This window comes from Mobula birostris, chromosome 20 (genome assembly GCF_030028105.1).
Source record: "Mobula birostris isolate sMobBir1 chromosome 20, sMobBir1.hap1, whole genome shotgun sequence".
NCBI classification, from domain to species: domain Eukaryota; kingdom Metazoa; phylum Chordata; class Chondrichthyes; order Myliobatiformes; family Myliobatidae; genus Mobula; species Mobula birostris.
In genome coordinates this window covers 1,779,699-1,801,420 of record NC_092389.1, presented here as the reverse complement: position 1 = coordinate 1,801,420, position 21,722 = coordinate 1,779,699, and the positions used below count along the sequence as shown (strand labels likewise).

At 41.3% G+C, this 21,722-nt stretch overlaps 1 protein-coding gene across 15 annotated transcripts in view; it reads right to left on the bottom strand.

Moving 5' to 3' along the window:
* Window positions 1-21,722, bottom strand: part of sik3 (SIK family kinase 3) — a 444,540-nt gene that overhangs the window by 302,517 nt on the left and 120,301 nt on the right. Inside the window, exon 1 of one of the 15 annotated variants that reach the window (XR_011889799.1) lies at window positions 1,462-1,480. The exons of 13 other annotated variants lie outside the window; for them this stretch is intronic. The gene's annotated coding sequence lies outside the window, so the exon portion shown is untranslated. Of the gene's footprint in view, window positions 1-684; window positions 704-1,461; window positions 1,481-21,722 lie in introns of those variants that run through there. One more of the 15 variants, XR_011889805.1, reaches the window with a different exon arrangement.

The following is a 21,722-nucleotide window of genomic DNA, read 5'->3' as shown; positions in this document are numbered from 1 at the left end:
TAACTCTGGTTCCTACTTTTTATGTTGACATTATACTACATTGTTCACTTTAAAACCTCACTTAATTTTCTAATTCATAAGAGGTCAGAGTTTGCACACTGGTTGTCCGCCCTGTTGGTGCAGTCTATCATTGATTCTATCATGGTTACTGGATTTACTGAGTATGTCCACAAGAAGATGAATCTCAGGGTGGTATATGATGACATACATGTATTTTGATAATAAATTTACTTTACACTTTAAACTTTTATCAGCTTTACAGTAATGCTTCCCTTTTGTTGTACGAGCACAAAATTAGCTCTGCTGACAATACTAACATTAGTAAAATACAAACTCCTTTCAGACAGCAATGAAATATAATCCTGACACTGGAATAGCGTTATGCTAACCACTAGATTATGATGCCTTTAAATTATTTCCAAACAAGTGAAAAATCAGCTTCTCAAAAATATATTAAAATTTGGAACTATTTTATTTGAATGCTTATTGTAAATTACTTATAAACTAATCAAAAATATATTTTTGGAAAGCTACAAAACCTTTTAAAAATCAGAAGAGTTTAATCATACTAATGCAAAAACAAAATACTGGGATACTAGCCATCTGAAATAAATTTAAAAATGCTAGGAAAGGTCAGTATTTGTGTAGAGTGAAACAGTTTACATTTCAGTTCAATGTCCTTACATCAGAACATACTGTATTGCTGCAAACATTTTGATGAAGGTCACAGAGGTGAGCCGTTATGTCGATCCACAGATCCTCTGAATAAGCCAAGTAGTTTCAACATTTGCACAAGAGATTCTGGAGATGCTGGAAATCCAGAGTAACACACACAAAATGCTGGAGGAACTCAGCAGATCAGACAGCATCTATGGAAATTAATAAAGAGTCGATGTTTCAGGCTGAGACCGTTCATCAAGACAGGAAAGGAAGGGGGAAGCAGCCAGAGTTAAAAGGTAGGGGAGGGAGAGGAGTACAAACTGGCAGGTGACAGGTGGGTGGAGGAGGGAAATGAAGTTAGAAGCAGGGAGGTGGTAGACAGGTGATAGTTTCAACATTTTTTATTTCTATTAACATTACATAAACACAGCAGACTACTTGTAATTATACTGCTCAACTTAAATCACTCAATCTTTACAACAAACCACAAACTAACTTAGAGATCATACACACAAATATTTAGAAATATAGATCCAAACTTCAAGATTGGCACATCTGAAGCATGATTGACCAAGTACATTAAGTGCCACATTAACAATATTTGCAAAGATTTACTAAAAGTATTTTGAATGCTTGCAGCGGTTCATGTAAAATATGCAAAAGATGACATAGGGCAAAGGAAAACTTCGAGGGAGCCATGTGACTGTGCCACAGGAAAAGGTAACTAAAGTTAAGTAGGCTACCAGCCATATTTAGTAATATCATACTTCCACAAGTCAGTAATAACGTGTGGTAACTTACCCCTATATTTTGTTTCCAATGGCAAAACAGTAATAATGCTCCAGTTGAACAACAGGAAGTTACTGTGTACAGCAGCATTTCCTGTTGTGTGACTTTCTGCATGCTTGATTACTTTTAATGAACACTGATATACAAGTTGCGAACGATGTGCAGCAGTGAATCAGAATTGGCCTTATCACTGGTACGTGTCGTGAAATTTGTTAACTTAGCAGCTGCAGTTCAATGCAATACATAATATAGAAATAATCAAGTCACTTTTTATTGTCATTTCAACCATAACTGCTAGTACAGAACATAGTAAAAATGAGACAATGTTTTCCAGGACCATGGTGCCACATGAAATTATACAAAAACTACACTGAACTACGTAAGAAAAAAAACACAAACACTACACTAGACTACATACCTACCCAGGACTGCATAAAGTGCACAAAACAGTGCAGGCATTACAATAAATAATAAACAAGGCAATATGCACAGTAGAGGGTATAGTAGGTTGGTGTCAATCCAGGCTCTGGGTATTGAGGAGTCTGATGGCTTGGGGGAAGAAACTGTTACATAGTCTGGTCATGAGAGCCCGAATGCTTCGGTGCCTTTTGCCAGATGGCAGGAGGGAGAAGAGTTTGTGTGAGGGGTGCGTGGGGTCCTTCATAATGCTGTCTGCTTTGCGGATGCAGCGTGTGGTGTAAATGTCTGTAATGGCGGGAAGAGAGACTCCGATGATCTTCTCAGCTGACCTCACTATCCGCTGCAGGGTCTTACGATCTGAGATGGTGCAATTTCTGAACCAGGCAGTGATGCAGCTGCTCAGGATGCTCTCAATACAACTTCTGTAGAATGTGGTGAGGATGGGGGGTGGGAGATGGACTTTTCTCAGCCTTAGCAGAAAGTAGAGAAGCTACTGGGCTTTCTTTGCTATGCAGCTGGTGTTGAGGGGCCAGGTGAGATTTTCCGCCAGGTGAACACCAAGAATAAAAATAAATGAATCAATTACAGTATACATATATTGAATAGATTAAAAACCATGCAAAAAACAGAAATAATGTATATTAAAAAAAAAGAGAGGTAATGTTCAAGGATTCAATGTCCATTTAGCAATCAGACTGCAGAGGGGAAGAAGCTATTCCTGAATCACTGAGTGTGTGCCTTCAGGCTTCTGTACCTCCTACCTGATGGTAACAATGAGAAAAGGGCATGCCCTGGGTACTGGACGTCCTTAATAATGGACACTGCCTTTCTGAGATACTGCTCCTTGATGATGTCCTGGGTACTTTGTAGGCTAGTACCCAAGATGGAGCCAACTAAATTTAGAACCCTCTGCACCTTCTTTCGGTCCTGTGCAGAAGCCACTCCATACCAGACAGTGATGCAGCCTGTCAGAATGCTCTCCACAGTACATCTATAGAAGTTTTTGAGTGTATTTGTTGACATGCCAAATCTCTTCAAACTCCTAATAAAGCATAGCTGCTGTCTTGCCTTCTTTATAACTGCATCAATATGTTGGGACCAGGTTAGATCCTCAGAGATCTTGACACCCAGGAACTTGAAGCTGCTCACTCTCTCCACTTCTGCTCCCTCTATGAGATTATTTTGTGTTCATGTATGAGGCTGCTTAACAAGCTATGAGCCCATGGTATTACAGAAAAGATTCCAGCATGGTTAAAGCTGTGGCTGATTGGCAGTAGGCTCTTGTATTCCAGACCTCTTTGCTCTTGTATTCCAGACCTCTTGAAATGAATGCTAACATGGCATTTGCCTTCCTCACCGACCTAATCTGCAAGTTACCTTTTAGGGTGTTCTGCACAAGGACTCCCAAGTCCCTCTGCATCTCAGATTCCTGGATATTCTCCCTGTTTAAAAAATGGTCCGCACATTTATTTCTACAACCAAACTGCACTTTCCAACATTGTATTTGACTTGCCACTTTCTTGTCCATTTTCCTAATCTGTCCAAGTCCCTCTGCATCCTACCCGTTTCCTCAACACTACCTGCCCCTCCACCGATCTTTGTATCACGTGCAAACGTGGCAACAAAGCCATCTATTCTATCATCTAAATCATTTATATACAACATAAGAAGAAGTGGTCCCAACCCAACCCCTGCAGAACACTAGTCACAGGCAGCCAACCAGAAAAGGATCCTTTTATTCTCACTCGCTGCCTCCTACCAATCAGCCAATGCTCTAACCATGTTAGCAACTTTCCGATAATGCCATGGGCTCTTAACTTGGCAAGCAGTCTCGTGTCTGGCACCTTGTCAAAGGCCTTCTAAAAGTCCAAATACACAACATCCACTGCATCCCCTCTATCTATCCTACTTGAAATCTCCTCAAAGAATTCCAAGAGGTTCATCAGGCAGGATTTTCCCTTAAGAAAACTATGCTGACTTTGTACTATCTTGTCCTGTGTCACCAAGTACTCCATCACCTCATCCTTAACAATTGACTCGAACATCTTCCCAACTACTGAGGTCAGGCTAACTCGTCTATAATTTCCTTTCTGCTGCCTTCCTCCTTCCTTAAAGAGTAGAGTAACACTTGCAATGTTCCAGTTGTCTGGCACCATGCCAGATGCCAACGATTTTTGAAAGATCATCTCTAATGCCACCACAATCTCTACGACAACCTCTTTCAGAATCCTAGGGTGCAGTTCATCTGGTCTGGGTGACTTATATACCTTCAGATCCTTCAACGTTTTGAGCACCTTCTCTCTTGTAATTGTAAATGCACCCACTTCTCTTCCTTCACACACTACAACACCTGGCAAACTGCTAGTGCCTTCACAATAAAGACTGACGCAAAATACTCATTTAGTTTATCAGCCATCTCCTAGTCCCCTATTATTATTTCTCCTGCCTCATTTTCAAGTGGTCTTATATCCACTCTCATTTCACTTTTATTTTTAACATACTTGAAAAAAACTTTTACTGTCCACTTTGATGTTATTTACTAGCTTGCTTTCATATTTCATCTTTTCCCTTCCAATGATTTTTTTTAGTTGCTCTCTGTAGGTTTTTAAAAACTTCCCAATCCTCTATCTTCTCACTAATTTTTGCTTTGTTGTATGCCCTTTCTTTTGCTTTTACAATAGCTTTGACTTCCCTTGTCAGCCACAGTTGTGGGGCATTAATGGAAGTTAGGGAAGTCACCTCCTCCTTGTACTCTATCCGTTATTTATTAATTATTATATACACACACACATTCTTTTTTTCTCTCTCTCCTTTTTCTCACTCTGTCCCTCTCACTATACTCCTTGCCCATCCTCTGGGCTTCCCCTCTCCCCCTTTCTTTCTCCCTAGGCCTCCCATACCGCGATCCTCTCCTGTCCCTTTTGTCAATCACCTGTCCAGCTCTTGGCTTCATCCCTTCCCCTCCTGTCTTCTCCTATTATTTCGGATCTCCCTCTCCCCCTCCCACTTTCAAATCTCTTACTAGCTCTTCTTTCAGTTAGTCCTGACAAAGGGTCTCAGCCCAAAACGTCGACTGTACCACTTCCTAGAGATGCTGCCTGCCCTGCTGCATTCACCAGCAACTTTTAGGAGATGAGGAGGAACTGCTTTTCCCAGAGAGTGGTGAACCTGTGGAATTCTCTGCCCAATGAAGCAGTGGAGGCTACCTCAGTAAATATATTTAACACCATAAGATATAAGAGCAGAATTAGGCCATTCGGCCCATCAAGTCTGCTCCGCTATTCAATCATGGCTGATCCAATTCTTCCAGTCATCCCAACTCCCCTGCCTTCTCCCCATACCCTTTGATGCCCTGGCTAATCAAGAACCTATGTATCTCTGCCTCAAATGCACCCAATGACTTGGACTCCACAGCTGCTAATGGCAACACATTCCACAGATTTACCACCCTCTGACTAAAGTAATTTCACGCATCTCCATTCTAAATGGATGTCCTTCAATCCTGAAGTCATGCACTTCTGTCCTAGACTCCCCTATCATGGGAAATAACTTTGCCATATCTAATCTGTTCAGGCCTTTTAACATTCAGATTGTTTCTATGAGATTCCCCCCTCATTCTCCTGAACTCCAGGGAATACAGCCCAAGAGCTGCCAGACATTCCTCATACAGTAACCCTTTCATTCCTGGAATCATTCTTGTGAATCCTCTCCAATGTCAGTATATCCTTTCTAAAATAAGGAACCCAAAACTGCACACAATACTCCAAGTGTGGTCTCACGAGTGCCTTATAGAGTGTCAACATCACATCCCTGCTTTTACATTCTATACCTCTAGAAATGAATGCCAACATTGCATTCGCCTTCTTCACAACCAACTCAACCTGGAGGTTAACCTTTAGGGTATCTTGCACAAGGACTCCCAAGTCCCTTTGCATCTCTGCATTTTGAATTCTCTCTCCATCTAACTTTCCAACATTGTATTTCATTTGCCACTTCTTCGCCCATTCCCCTAAACTATCTAAGTCTCTCTGCAGGCTCTCTGTTTCTTCAACACTCCTTCACTATCTTTGTATCATTGGCAAATTTAACCACAAAACCATTAATCCCATAATTCAAATCATTGACATACATTGTAAAAAGCAGCGGTCCCAACACCAACCCCTGTGGAACTCCACTGGTAACCGGCAGCCAGCCAGAATAGGATCCCTTTATTCTCACTCTCTGCTTTCTGCCTACCAGGCAATACTCCACCCATGCTGGTAACTCCCCTGTAATTCCATGGGCTCTTATCTTGCTAAGCAGCCTCACATGCGGGACTTTGTCAAAGGCCTTCTGAAAATCCAAGTACACCACTGCATCTCCTTTGTCTACCCTGCTTGTAATTTCTTCAAAAAATTGCAGTTGGTTCGTCGGGCAGGATTTTCCTTTCAGTCCAAAGCCAGCATGGTTTCTTATCTTCTCATGTGCCCCCAGGTACTCCATAATCTCATCCCTAACCATCAATTCCAACAACTTCACAACCACTGATGTCAGGCTAACAGGTCTATAGTTTCCTTTCTGCTGCCTCCCACCCTTCTTAAGTTCTTAAGTAGCAGAGTAACATTTGCTATTTTCCAGTAATTTGGTACAATGCCAGAATCAATCGATTCTTGAAAGATCATTGTTAATGCCTCCGCAATCTCTCCAACTACTTCCTTCAGAACCTGAGGGTGCATTCCATCAAGTCCAGGAGATTTATCCATTAAGCTTCCTGAGCACCTTCTCAGTCATAATTTTCACTGCACATACTTCACTTCCTTGACACTCTTGAAAGTCCAGTATTCTGCAGGTGTCTTCCACTGTGAAGACTGACACAAAATACGCATTCAGTTCCTCTGCCATCTCTGCCTCTCTCATTACAATATCTCCAGCGTCATTTTCTATTGGTCCTATATCTACCCTCAACTCTTTTACCCTTTATATACTTAAAAAAGCTTTTGGTATCTTCTTCGATATTAGTCACCAGCTTCCTTTCATAATTCATCTTTTCTTTCCTAATATTTTCTTAGTTTCCTTCTGCAAGTTCTTAAAAGCTTTCCAATCCTCTATCTTGCCACTAGTTTTGGTTTCATTGTATGCCCTCTCTTTTGCTTTTACTTTGGCTCTGACTTGACTTGTCAGCCACGGTAGTGTCTTTCTTCCATTTGAAAATTTCTTCTTACTCGGAATATATCTGTCTTGCACTTCCCTCATTTTTCAAAAAATCTCCAACCATTGCTGCTCTGCTGTCCTTTCTACTAGTGTCCCTTTCCAGTCAACCTTGGCCAGATCCCCTCTCATGCCACTGTTATTTTATTTATTCTGGTGAAATACCAACACATTGGAATTTAGTTTCTCCTTCTCAAATTTCAAAGTGAACTGTATCATATTGTGATCTTGATCATATTTAAGACAAGGTTGGATAGATGTTTGCGTAGTAGTGGAATTAAAGGCTGTGGGGAAAAAGCAGGTAAGTGGAGATGATTCGATGGCCAGATCAACCATGATTTTATTGAATGGCGGAGCAGGCTCAATGGACCAGGTGTCCTACTTCTATTTCTTACGTTCTTATGTTTAGAGCAGCTTGTGGTTGAACCCACTAGGGGATCAGATATCCAGGACTGGTTGTTGTGCAATGAACCGTATTTGATGAGGGAGCCTAAAGTAAAGAAACACTTTGGGGCCAGTGATCATAATATGTTAGAATTCACCCTACAATTTGAAAGGGAGAAGCTAAAGTCAGATGCATCAGTATTACAGTGGAGTAAAGGGAATTACAGAGGCATGAGAGAGGTGCTGGCCAAACTTGATTGGAAGGGAACACTAGCAGGATAATGGTAAAGCAGCAAAGGCTGGAGTTTCTGGAAGCAAATCGGAAGGTGCAGGATAGATACATACCAAGGAAGACGCATTCAAAAGGAAAGATGACACAACCGTGGCTGACAAGGGCAGTCAAAGCCAACATGAAAACAAAAGAGAGGGCATATAATAAAGCAAAATTTAGTGGGAAGTTGCAGGATTGCAAAGCTTTCAAATACCACAGAAGGCAACTAAAATAGCGATAAGGAGCAAAAAGACGAAGGTAAGCTAATAATATCAAAGAAGACACCAAAAGATTTTTCAGATATACAAAGAGAAAATAGAGGGGAGAGTAGATATCGAACCACTAGAAAGTGATGCTGGAGAGGTAGTAATGGAAAACAAAGAAATGACAAACTAAATACGTATTTTGCATCAGCCTTCACTGTTAATGACACTAACAATATGCCAGACATTCAAGAGTGCCAGGGGCAATAGTGAGTGTAGCTGCTATTACTTGGGAGAAGGGACTTTGGAAGCTGAAAGGTCTGAAGGTAGATAAGTCACCTGAACCAGGTGGACCACACCCCAGGGTTCTGAAAGAGGTAGCTGAAGAGATTGTGGAGGCACTAGCAATGATATTTCAAGAATCACTAGATTCTGGAATGGTTCCAGAGTAAAGGAAAATTGCAAATATCGTTCCACTCTTCAAGAAGAGAGAGAGGCAGAAGAAAGGAAACTATTGGCCAGTTAGCCTTACCTCAGTTGAAAGAAGTTGGAGTCAATTGTTAAGGATGTGTTTTTGGGGTACTTGCAGGCACATGATAAAATAGGTCAAAGTCATTATGGTTTCCTGACGGGAAAATCCTGCCTGATAAATCTGTTAGAATTCTTTGAGGAAGATAAACAAAGGAGAATCAGAGGATGCTGTGTACTTGGATTTTCAGAAGGCTTTTGACAAGGTGCCATGCACAAGGCTGCTTAACAAGAACTCATGGTACTAGTACATGAAAGATACTAGCATAGATAGAACATTGGCTTATTGACAGGAAGCAAAGGGTGGGAATAAAGGGAGCCTTTTGTGATCAGCTGCCGGTAACTAGTGGTGTTCTGTGGGTGTCAGTGTTGAGACCGTTTCTTTTTACATTGTATATCAAAAATTTGGATGATGGAATTGATGGCTTTGTGGCCAAGTTTGAGGATTATGCAAAGATAAGTGGAGAATCAGGTAGTGTTGAGAAAACAGGGGGACTGCAGGGGGACTTGGGCAGACTAGGGGAATGAGCAAAGAAGTGGGAAAAGGAATACAGTGTTAAGAAGTGTATGGTCATGCACGTCAGTAGAAGAATTAAAGGCATAGACTATTTTCTAGACAAGGAGAAAATTCGAAGGGACTTGGGAGTCCACTTGCAGGATTCTGTAAGGTGCAGATGAGGAAGGCAAATGCAATGTTTGCTTGTATTTTAAGAGGATAAGAATATAAAAGCAAGGCTGTAACGCAGTGGCTTTATTGGACACTCTACCTGGTCAACCAGATGCCAAACCATATGGATTGGCAAACTATGGAGCACCAGATTACTGGAGCTTTTTGAAATGTGAAAAGAATGCCACTTCAGTTTGTTCGGGAAAAAAACAACTCAGTCTAATACAAACGTACAAAAGTACATACCTATCAAAGAACCACAAAGTAAAACACAATTTTAATTTCCTTATGGAGTAGCAACATGCAAATATTGAAAAGCTGCCAAGTTTAGCAAAGTATACAAACTTTCCTCTTTTCCCATTTTACATTTTTTGTGGTTCTTCATCTTTTTCTTTGCCTCAAAAATAGAAAAGGTCAATACGTTGATGCGAGGTGACAAAATTAACATTTATTGCAGTTTACACTTAAATATCTTATTGAAGTGGTGACTACTAAAGCATGCCTTTTTTGGGGATCAATAGTTGGAGAATAGAAAATTATCACAAAGTTAATGGAGAATGCCATTGCTAATTAGATTGATCATTATGTCTGAGAAATCAGATTTGAATCAAAGCTTTACTTCCACTTCCAAAGTATACATAACTAAATGCACAAGCAATGCTCCTTTTTTTATTGGTCAGTGAAGTTTGTTATTAAAATAAGCCCATCACTGAGTAAAGAATTATATGGAATGAACAGATATAATAGTGGCTAAAGGACCTAGGGTAATAGATAAATTGAAGGAAATTTATATTAGGTAGGAAATGGTGTTGGATAGGCTGTTGGGTCTGAAGGCTGATAAGTCCCCGGGACCTGATGGTCTGCATCCCAGGGTACTTAAGGAGGTGGCTTTAGAAATCGTGGATGCATTGGTAATCATTTTCCAATGTTCTATAGATTCAGGATCAGTTCCTGTGGATTGGAGGGTGGCTAATGTTGTCCCTCTCTTCAAGAAGGGAGGAAGAGAGAAAACAGGGAATTATAGACCGCTTAGCCTGACACCGGTGGTGGGAAAGATGCTGGAGTCAATTATAAAAGATGAAATTACGACACATCTGGATAGTAGTAACAGGATTGGTCCGAGTCAGCATGGATTTACGAAGGGGAAATGGTGCTTGACTAATCTTCTGGAATTTTTTGAGGATGTAACTATGAAAATGGACAAGGGAGAGCCAGTTGATGTAGTGTACCTGGACTTTCAGAAAGCCTTTGATAAAGTCCCACATAGATTAGTGGGCAAAATTAGGGCACATGGTATTGGGGGCAGAGTACTGACATGGATTGAAAATTGGCTGGCCGACAGAAAACAAAGAGTAGCAATTAACGGGTCCCTTTCGGAATGGCAGGCAGTGACCAGTGGGGTACCGCAGGATTCAGTGCTGGGACCGCAGCTATTTACAATATATATTAATGATTTAGATGAGGGAATTAAAAGTAACATTAGCAAATTTGCCGATGACACAAAGCTGGGAGGCAGTGTGAAATGTGAGGAGGATGTTATGAGAATGCAGGGTGACTTGGACATGCTGGATGAGTGGGCAGATGCATGGCAGATGCAGTTTAATGTGGATAAATGTGGGGTTGTCCACTTTGGTGGTAAGAACGGGAAGGCAGACTATTATCTAAATGGAGTTAAGTTAGGAAAAGGGGAAGCACAACGAGATCTAGGTGTTCTTGTACATCAGTCACTGAAAGCAAGCATGCAAGTACAGCAGGCAGTGAAAAAAGCTAATGGCATGCTGGCCTTCATAACAAGAGGAATTGAGTATAAGAGCAAAGAGGTCCTTCTGCAGCTGTACAGGGCCCTGGTGAGACCACACCTGGAGTACTGTGTGCAGTTTTGGTCTCCAAATTTGAGGAAGGACATTCTTGCTATTGAGGGAGTGCAGAGTAGGTTCACAAGGTTAATTCCCGGGATGGCGGGACTGTCATATGTTGAAAGATTGGAGCGACTGGGCTTGTACTCTGGAATTTAGAAGGTTGAGATGGGATCTTATTGAAACATATAAGATTATTAAGGGATTGGACACGCTGCAGGCAGGAAGCATGTTCCCGCTGATGGGTGAATCCAGAACCAGAGGCCACAGTTTAAGAATAAGGGGTAGGCCATTTAGAACGGAGTTGAGGAAAAACTTTTTCCACCCAGAGAGTGGTGGATATATGGAATGCTCTGCCCCAGAAGGTTGTGGAGGCCAAGTCTCTGGATGCTTTCAAGAAAGAGATGGATAGAGCTCTTAAAGATAGTGGAATCAAAGGTTATGGGGATAAGGCAGGAACTAGATACTGATTGTGGATGATCAGCCATGATCACAGTGAATGGCGGTGCTGGCTCGAAGGACCAAATGGCCTACTCCTGCACCTATTTTGTCTATTGTCTATTTTTCTTTTGTTAGTCCTGCTTTTGGAATTTTTTTCAACCCATATATTATGAAAACAGTTCAAAAGTGTTAGTAAAATAAATATCTACTTTATTTAATTCACACAGAATAAGTACTAATTATGAAATAAACAAGCACTCCTTCTAACAGCAGTGTAGTGAGTGCAGAATGCAGCATATACAATGTGCACCTATCAACAGCACCTTTCTAAGTCATAAGTTCTACCAACTAAAAAGACAACAGAAAGTATTGAGTATGCCACGACCTGCAACTACCCTTTCATGTCACATACCATCCTGATTTATAAATTTATTTCCTTTTGCTCATTCTCCCTTGACCAAAATATTGAAACTCCCCAGTCCACAGCAGTAGTAGTATATTTTACCTGGTGAACGGCTGGAGTTTAAGGCAATTCATCACCTCTTTAAGAATGAACAATAAACAATGACCTTGTTAACAATGCCCACATACTATAAATGGAAAAATAAAAATTACTTCTACAATGATGGCCCTAGTATAATTTTGCACTTTAACTCACATCCCTCCCCATGATTGGCAGTACCTCGAGGAGTCACTGCCTCAAGAAGACAACATACAGCATCCCATCAGGCAGAAGGCACAGAAGCCTGAAGTCCCACACCACAAAGTTTAGGAAAGTCTCACTTCCTTTCAGCCATTCAGTTCTTGAACCCATCATCAAAACTGTAATTACATTATACTTTATCATGTATTGCACTGTACTGCTGCTGTAAACATAACAAACTTTGCACTAAAATGGACTTTGTTCTATTGTGTTCATTTTGTCAAAATTGTGTATTATTTGTTTAATTTATGTTCATCTTGTGAATGCTCTTTTTATGATGCTACGTACCCATGAAGCTGCCACAAGTTTTTCATTGCACCTGTGCCTACGTGTGCTTGTGCATATGACAATAAACGGAACTTTGACTTTAGAACACAAAACTGAAGACACACAATGGTGACAGAAAATACAAAGAAATAAAACAACAGAAAATACTATTAATTTTGATGAGTTTCTCAGAAAATGAATCACTGTTAAAGAAAAAAATGAGAAGATCAGGATTGTAGGGGGTGTCCAGGGAGGGGTAGCACCTCTAGTGAAGGGATTTGTCGTGTAGATTCTGGGGCAGTTCACTCGCCTTTGGTTCCCACTTTAAAAACTCTCCCACACAAGTCTCCTGTCATTGTTGGATACGACCAATGAGAAGTGGTGAATTATGCAAAGTGATGAGAGGCATGTTTTCAGGCAGTTTTTGAAACATTAGCTGCTTAAACTAAACACAATGGAAAACAGACACCGAGGCTTGGCTCATTTAGTGGGCAATAACACTATTTCCATTAACTTACACCACCAATTACTACCGTACATGCACTTGGTTATATAACACAGGCTGCTGTGTTATAAACACATTAAATAATTTCAGCTGCTTAACAGAAATAGGTTATCCCCACAAACAAATACAAGGCTAACCAACTTCATTTCTCAGTGAAAATTGTTCAATTAAAAATTATTGTCAAAGGTACTCCTGTACTTTTTTTTAACATACAGAAGTAGATATCAAAGAAAACATTGTTTTGCATATGAAAATAAAACAATTCAGGCCAATGTTCAAATAGCAATAAAAATTTTGGACCATCCAAAATAAATGTCTACATTCTACAGGTACTTACTTACCAAGGAAGAGCATGTTGCCTGGCGACAGGAGAGAAAGCAGAACTATACAATGAAACCTCTCTAGCTCAAGTGATAGAATGCATTAAGTAATCAACACCCTGCAGCCAATTGTCACTTGGTCATTGTTATGATTGTTATGGAACAACTGTTTCTATCTACTGTACTGAAACATTTAAAGTATATGATTGATAACAGTTTATATGAAACTTGACTTGAGGGAAAAAACCCCATTTGTAAATCTTCAAGTTCAAATTGAATTTTAATTGTCATTCAACCATACGAAGCAGCCGAGGTGTAAAACACAATACCAACAGTCACACACAGCAGTACACATAGTAGCAGAAAAACATACAGTCACAAAAAATATATAGCCCAAGTACCTGAGTGGTATGGCCTGTAGACTTATGGTGCATGGGATGTTGTCCCAGAGCAACGTTTCTGGAACAAGTATACAACAGTTCTTCATCTTGCGGTGGGTCAGCCACAGACGTGCGTAATTCAACTTCTATCAACACACACAAAATGCTGGCTGGCCTGCTGAGTTCTTCCAGCATTTTGTGTGTGTTGCTCGGATTTCCAACATCTACAGATTTTCTCTTGTTTGTGGTTTAACTTCTACCAGGCAAACACTGAAGGAAGGAGCCAGCCCCCATCCCAGTACAGATTCCAGTTGGGGGAATCCCGTTGGAGGTGGCGGAAGTTACAGAGAATTATATGTTGGACCCGGAGGCTGGTGGGGTGGTAGGTGAGGACAAGGGGAACCCTATTCCTAGTGGGGTGGCGGGAGGATGGAGTGAGAGCAGATGTGCATGAAATGGGGGAGATGCATTTGAGAGCAGAGTTGATGGTGGAGGAAGGGAAGCCTCTTTCTTTAAAAAAGGACATCTCCCTTGTCCTGGAATGAAAAGCCTCATCCTGAGAGCAGATGCGGCGGAGACGGAGGAATTGCGAGAAGGGGATGGCAAGAGACAGGGTGAGAAGAGGAACGGGATCCCACCACCAAGCACATCTCTCTCTCTCTCTGCCCCTCTCTCTGCTTTCCGCAAGGATCGCTCCCTATGCTACTCCCTTGTCCATTCGTCCCCCCCATCCCTCCCCACCGATCTCCCTCCCGGCACTTATCCTTGTAAGCGGAACAAGTGCTACACATGCCCTTACACTTCCTCCCTCACCACCATTCAGGGCTCCAGACAGTCCTTCCAGGTGAGGCAAAACTTCACCTGGGAGTCAGCTGGGGTGATATACTGCGTCCGGTGCTCCCGACATGGCCTTCTATATATTGGCGAGACCCGACGCAGGCTGGGAGACCATTTCGCTGAACACCTACGCACTGTCCGCCAGAGAAAGCAGGATCTGCCAGTGGCCACACATCTTAATTCCACATCCCATTCCCACTCTGATATGTCTATCCACGGCCTCCTCTACTGTCAAGATGAAGCCACACTCAGGTTGGAGGAACAACACCTTATATTCCGTCTGGGTAGCCTCCAACCTGATGGCATGAACAATGATTTCTCTAACTTCTGTTAATGCCCCACCTCCCTCTCATACCCCAGTCGTTATTTATTTATCATTTTTTTTTCTCTCTCCTTTTTCTCACTCTGTCCCTCCCACTATACTCCTTGCCCACCCTCTGGGTCCCCCCCCGTCTTTTCTTTCTCCCTGGGCCTCCTGTCCCATGATCCTCTCATATCCCTTTTGCCAATCACCTGTCCAGCTCTTGGCTCCATCCCTCCCCCTCCTGTCTTCTCCTATCATTTCGGATCTCCGCCTCCCCCTCCCACTTTCAAATCTCTTACTAGCTCTTCTTTCAGTTAGTCCTGACGAAGGGTCTCGGCCCGAAACGTTGACTGTACCACTTCCTAGAGATGCTGCCTGGCCTGCTACGTTCACCAGCCAACTTTTATGTGTGCTGCATTAAATTTACAGGCTTTTCTATTCTAATCAGTACAAAAACTGCTAGGTAATTAATTTCCTATGATAAAGTTCTTCTGCTACGTTAGCACCAGTATGTATGCCAATACTTGTGCTGTGCTCCCAGTACACCTTAGCTTGGGCATTTCAATGTATGCTTCCATGTACACATGATAATAAAATGGATCTGAATCTGAATCAAAGATTGGATGCAGTTTCAATGTTCAATATGTTCCAAGAACAGGAAAGTAGACAAAATAACAGAAGAGTATCATCAGAATAGCCAGTACAATTGAAAATTCTTTCAGAAAACACATCAAGAAAAACAGTCACAATTTTAACTGCTACTTTAAATAATTAAAATACAAAATGTGTAGTGCAAAATATAGAACACATGTATTAGATTATTTATTTCTGGACACTGGCTTCACTGTCAAGGCCACTATTTGTTGCCCATCATCTACTGCCCTTGTGAAAGCGGTGCTGAGAGAATTTCCTGAAATAGTGAAAGCTTTCTGGTGTTGGTACTGCCACAGTGCTGTGTGAAGAGTTCCAGGACCAAAATAGCACAGTGCTATTACAGCTTGGGTTGTCAGAGTTCAATTCCAGCATCCTCTGTAAGAAAGTTTGTATGCTTTCCACTGTGAGCAAGGGTTTCCTCCGGGTGCTCCGGTTTCCTCCCACAGTCTAGAGATGTACGGTTAGTAGGTTAATTAATCATTGTAAATTGTCCTGTGATTAGGCCAAAGGTTAAATAGGTGGGTTGCTGGGCAGTACAGCTCATTGGGCTGGAAGGACCTGTTCCACAATAGTTAGGTAGATGAAGCAGTTGAAGCAAATGTTAGTTACTTTCCAGTCAGGCTGGTGTGCATCCCAGGGAGGAATCTGCAGATGACGTTCCGTTCACCTACTGCTGGTCCCTCTTGGTGATTTATGGGGTTCTGTTTGAAGTAAGACTGCAACCACTGTCCATTAAGCCAAATGTGTTCGTCCAAGTTCAACCTAATATCAAAAATGAAGCCTTGCTTCCTTTCATAAAACACGAAATATGTCTTGTAGCCTTTCACAGTGTTTCAGAGATGACAGTCTGTATTTAGTTATTAAACCCAAGGTATGGCTATATCACTATTCCGAAGAACAAAACATTATTTGTACGAGAGCAAGAAGAATATTATTCAAAAGCTAACAGCCAAGACACCATGAGATAAAAGAGATAACATTTCCTTGGAGGATATCAAAAGGAACGTGCTTACATGCTTTCATTTTGTACCAAAAAGCATTATACCAAATCCTATAAAAATATGGAAATTTTCTGGCCAAGATGAACAGGGTAAATAATGCTATGAAATGTCACAAACAATATCGTTCACACACTTGTTTATACTAATTTCACTATCGCTTGATATTCAAAGCTGCAGTTTTCAGATTAATTCATTTTTTCAAACAATCACTTTCCTGCATTGGCTCTAAGAAATAGGATAGCCAATGTCCATTGTTCTCTGTTGTTCGTCCATCGTTGACGTTGATGAGGATCTCGACACCATAATGATGGTGTCGAGACTAGCGCGTGATTTGGATTTAAGTGAGGGAGGGGTGCGCAGCGTCAGCCTCACTCTCTCTTCCCAATTCCCATCTGGGTCCAGTGGCAAGACCGAGTCTAGACGGCTGGAGATGGGACTAGGCGCAGTGGATGACCAGGACATCTTCTGTGTCTTGTCCTGCTTTACACGTTCCATGACGCTTGCAGAGACCGCCTTCTTGACCGTTGGACCTTCCATTGGTCTCGTCCGCTCAATCCGCCGGAGTCTATCTTCACATGCTGGGATAGACAACTCCCTATCTCACTGAGGGTTTGAGACCCCTCAGCTACCCTCACCTGGTTTAGCCGGCTTGTCGAAGCCGTTGCCCGGGGTGTGGCCGCTGTCACGTGCAAACAGCTACGGGGAGCCACAGGTGAGAGCTGAGTGCCAGGTGGGAACCAAAGGTGGACTAACTGCCCTGAAAAGGACGCGATATGTTCCCCCACCAGAGGTGCTACCCCTCCCTGACACCCCATATACCATTGTTCTCTAATGGACATTTCACTCTACTAGAAGACCAACAAATTTTTGGACAGACCAAAGTGCATCCATTACCAAATTGATAATCTTCCAGCAGCACTTGATTTTCAAAATATGCATCACTGGGAAAAGCTGACAATCAGGGAGTCCTCTGTTACGCAGCTGCTTGTAATAAACCTGGGCAAGGACCATTGCATTCTCTCCCTGGCTTTCATTGCAAATGCACAGAATGAGTTGCTCTTTTTGTAACCAAAATGAGGGCAACAGGGATAGGAATGAGATTCTATCTGTGCAGGAAGGACTTGATGAGGAAGGCCCCTTCTCAGTGGCAGCCAAGTGAGGTCTTAATGTTTTTTGGTGAATATTGGCCGATGAGACATTCTGCCAAATGGTCTTGACAACCTGCTCATGATCTAATCCAATTTGTCCTTCCCTCCACAAGGTCTGCAGTACGTTCCATGCTGACAACTGCCTGATGGATGCGTGGTCAAAGGTGTTTTTATGATACAACTTTTTTCACACAGGACAGGGTGTTGAACAATTTCCAACTGAATGTGACACTGCACAGCAACAAAGCTGCACCCATCCCTCGCAACACTGGGGCCAGGTAGAACTTGAGCAGTGATATTTGATGTCTACATTCTTCAGTTCTATGGACAACTTGATGCAGCCACACACAAAATTCCTATTATGACCAGCTTGATGCTAAGTATGCTTTTTGCCTGAGAAGTGCACATCATGATCATCAGATGAAACTGAAGATGGTGTAGATGAATATCATGGCAGAGGAGCAGGTATGGGCCAAACCTATGGCAATGATAAGCGACCCATTAGCGAGAGGCTTTGATCTGAATGCCCCCGATTGCCTGGTATTATCACTCCTCTTATGCTCACATCTTCCCGAATAGAGTCTGCAAAGGGTTTTACACAAACCAGTCAGTGAAGAGTGAAACACCCGACTTCTTGGAGAAGCTCTCCATTTCCCATCCATTCATTTATATTTCACTACTGATGTCCATACAAAACAGTTTGATCCTATAGTCAATTCCCTCCGCAAGCCCTATTTTGGAGAGGATGTCCACAATTTACAGTTGCGAGAAAGGGTTTGTGAACCCTTTGCAGTTACCTGGTTTTCTGCATTAATTACTCATAAAATGTGGACTGATCTTCATCTAAGTCACAATAATGGACAAACACAATCTGTCAAAAGCAATAACGCACAAACAATTCTACTTCTTCTCGTCTATACTTGGAACACCATTTAAACAATCACAGTCTAAGGCTCAAGTAAGTCTAAGCCTCTGGGGTAATGCCTTCTACAAAAGCTATTTGAAGTTAGATGTTCCAATCGATGAGTTGAAACTGGACGTTGAGTTGGAGAGGTGCATTGCCCTATAAAAAAAAAGACACACAAAGTCAGCATGCTCTTCTCAAGACAGATCTCTTTATGTGCACCTGAGTGTTCATCAGTCCACAGTAAGAGAAATTGCCTACATATGGAGGAAATTCAGTACTTTTGCTGCTCTCCCTAGAAGTGAGTGTCCTGCAAAGATCATACCAAGAGCACAACATGCAATGCTGAAGGTGAAAAAGAACTCAAGGGTAACAGCAAAAGACCTGCAGAAATCTCTAGAACTTGCTAAGATCTCTATTCATGTGTCCACTATAAGAAACACACTGAACAAGAATGGTGTTCACAGAAGGACACCATGGAGAAAACCACTGCTCTCCAAATAAAACATTGCTGCACATCTCAAGTTTGCAAAAATACCACCTGGATACTCCACAATACTTCTGGGACATTGTTCTGTGGACAGATGAGACAAAAGTTGAACTTTTTTTTCCAGATATGCACACCGTTATGTTTGGAGGAAAAAGGGCACTGCACACCAACACCATAACTCATCCCAACTGTGAAGCACTGTAGAAGGAGCATAATGGTTTGGGGCTGCTTTGTTGCCTCAGGGCCTGGACAGCTTGCAATTATTGAGGGTAGAGGTCCATCACCTGAAACTGAATGGAGGGTGGATGATGCAACAAGACAATAATCCAAAACACAAGAGTAACCAATTTCCCCCGGGATCAATAAAGTATGACTATGACTAAATCAACAACAGAATGGTTTAAAAAAAAAAAAAAAATTTTGTGTTTTGGAATGGCAAAGGCAAAGTCCAGATCTTAACCCAATTGAGATGCTGTGGCATGACCTGAAGAGGGCTGTTCATGCAAGGTATCCCAGAAATATTGATGAACTGAAACAGTTTTGTATGGAGGAATGGTCTAAGATTCCTCCTCGTCATTGTGCAAGTCTGATCAGCAGCTACAGGAATGTTTGGTTGAGTTTATAGCTGTGAAAGGAGGTTCTACCAGTTATTAAATACAAGGGTTCGCATACTTTTTCCAACCTAGACTGAGAATGATTAAAAATGTGTTCAATAAAGACATGAAAAGTACAATTGTCTGTGTATTATTAGTTTAGACAGATTGTGTTTGTCTATTATTGTGACTAGGATGAAGATCAGATCACATTTTTTGAGTAATTAATGCAGAAAACCAGGTAATTGCAAAGAAATCACGAACATTTTCTTGCAACTGTACATGGCACCATTTAGAATTGTACTGGTCTGAGCTATGGGAAAAGATACTTATATTTTTAATGTAGAGTTGCAAGAAAATTTTGTGAACCCTTTGCATCACTTTATCATTTCCTGTCACCTTATGTACAGAGATTCCTGTGCCTTGCATCACTTTATGGGCATAGAATCAACTTATATAATCTTATGTATTTATTGTATAATTATTGCAGTTTTTTAATTATTATTGCGTTCTTTACTTTTTGTGGGTTTTTTGTGCTGCATCGGATCAAGGGGGTACAGGAAATGGCATTAAACAATCTTGAATCAGTTAACAACTGTAAAAGCCCTGACATATTTTCTCTTCCTAATTCCCTAATATTAACAGAAGATATCGCTGAGGTCAGTTAACAGAGTATAAACCAAGAAGTGAACTGGAGAATTTTTGTATGATTCAGTTACGAGCTTTAGCAGCATCCACTAGACGATTCATCTCTTTGTGGTGATAATTATTATCTCAAAATTCCCGCAGTGTAGCTAAAATACATAAATATTCTAGAAATGATAAATTACATGCATAGGGGATATCAGAATCAGAATCCTTTATTATCGCCAAGTATGTGGACACGTACAGGGAATTTGATGCCGGTTTCCCTGAGCTCTCGCTGTACAGAATCAAAAAGCAAACAAAACAATAGTGCAAATAATCGTGAACTATATACAATGAGGTATACCTGTGTATGTACAGGTGGACTTAGTTTACAATAGACTAAAATTCAAGTGTTCATAAGACTGATGGCATACGGAAAGAAACTGTTCTTGTACCTATTTGTCCTGGCATACAGTGATCTAAAGTGCCTACCAGAAGGAAGGAGTTGGAACAGGTGATGTCCAGGGTGTGATGGGTCTACAATGATGCTGCTTGCTCGCTTCCTGACTCTAGATGCATATAAGTCCTGGATCGAGGGCAGCTTCACACCAATAATCCTTTCCCCAACCCTGACGGTTCTTTGGAATCTATTCTTGTCTTGTTTGGTAGCTGATCCAAACCAGACAGTGATGGACAAACAGAGAACAGACTGGATCATTCCTGAATAGAATTGAATCAGCAGCTCCTGAGGCAGGTTGTACTTCCTGAGCTGACGTAGGAAATACAACCTCTGCTCAGCCTTTTTGATAAGAGTGTCCGCGTTGGATGTCCACTTCAGGTCCTGGGAGATTGTGACACCCAGAAACCTGAAGGTCTCCACAGCAGAAACAATACTATTAAGTATAGTGAGTGGGGGGAGTATTGGGGGGCTCCTATATCAATATATATATATATATATATATATATATATATATATATATATATCATATATCAATAAATGACTAATGAAGACTCCTTTCAAGATTAACCCTCAGATCAGATGTTTCCAGCTTTTGAAGCATCAGCTTCATACTGAGTAACATGAACCTTTCATATCACTTACTTTTTAATCAACTGGAATGCAAATATACTTTTGTGCAATTTCCTTTCCTTTATTAATATGCAAAGACATTTCTGTTTGCATCATAAACAGTTGCAGCGAGCCTCGGGATCGAGGTAATTGTAGATTAACTTAGTTTGCCTGAAAGGTCAGTGGTAAAACACAAATTAAAGACTAGTCTTGCACCATGAAAATTGCCAAGCAACCAATACCCAAGGTATTCTCATGTACAGAAATAAAATTATTTATCACCCAAAGAACAAGTTAGATTTCTGGTCTAGGTAAACGTACTGCTTACACATGTGCAAAATACTTAACTGTGCTTTTTCAACAATTCATTTCAGTCAAATTTCTGAATGATCAACAGCAAGGTTTCCAAGTAATAACATTGCACAGTGATATTACTTCAAAATATTCAATCAATGTAATAAAAACTTAAGCCATTATCCTTCCCTCATCTAGTTCCACACTTTGCCTTCTTTTC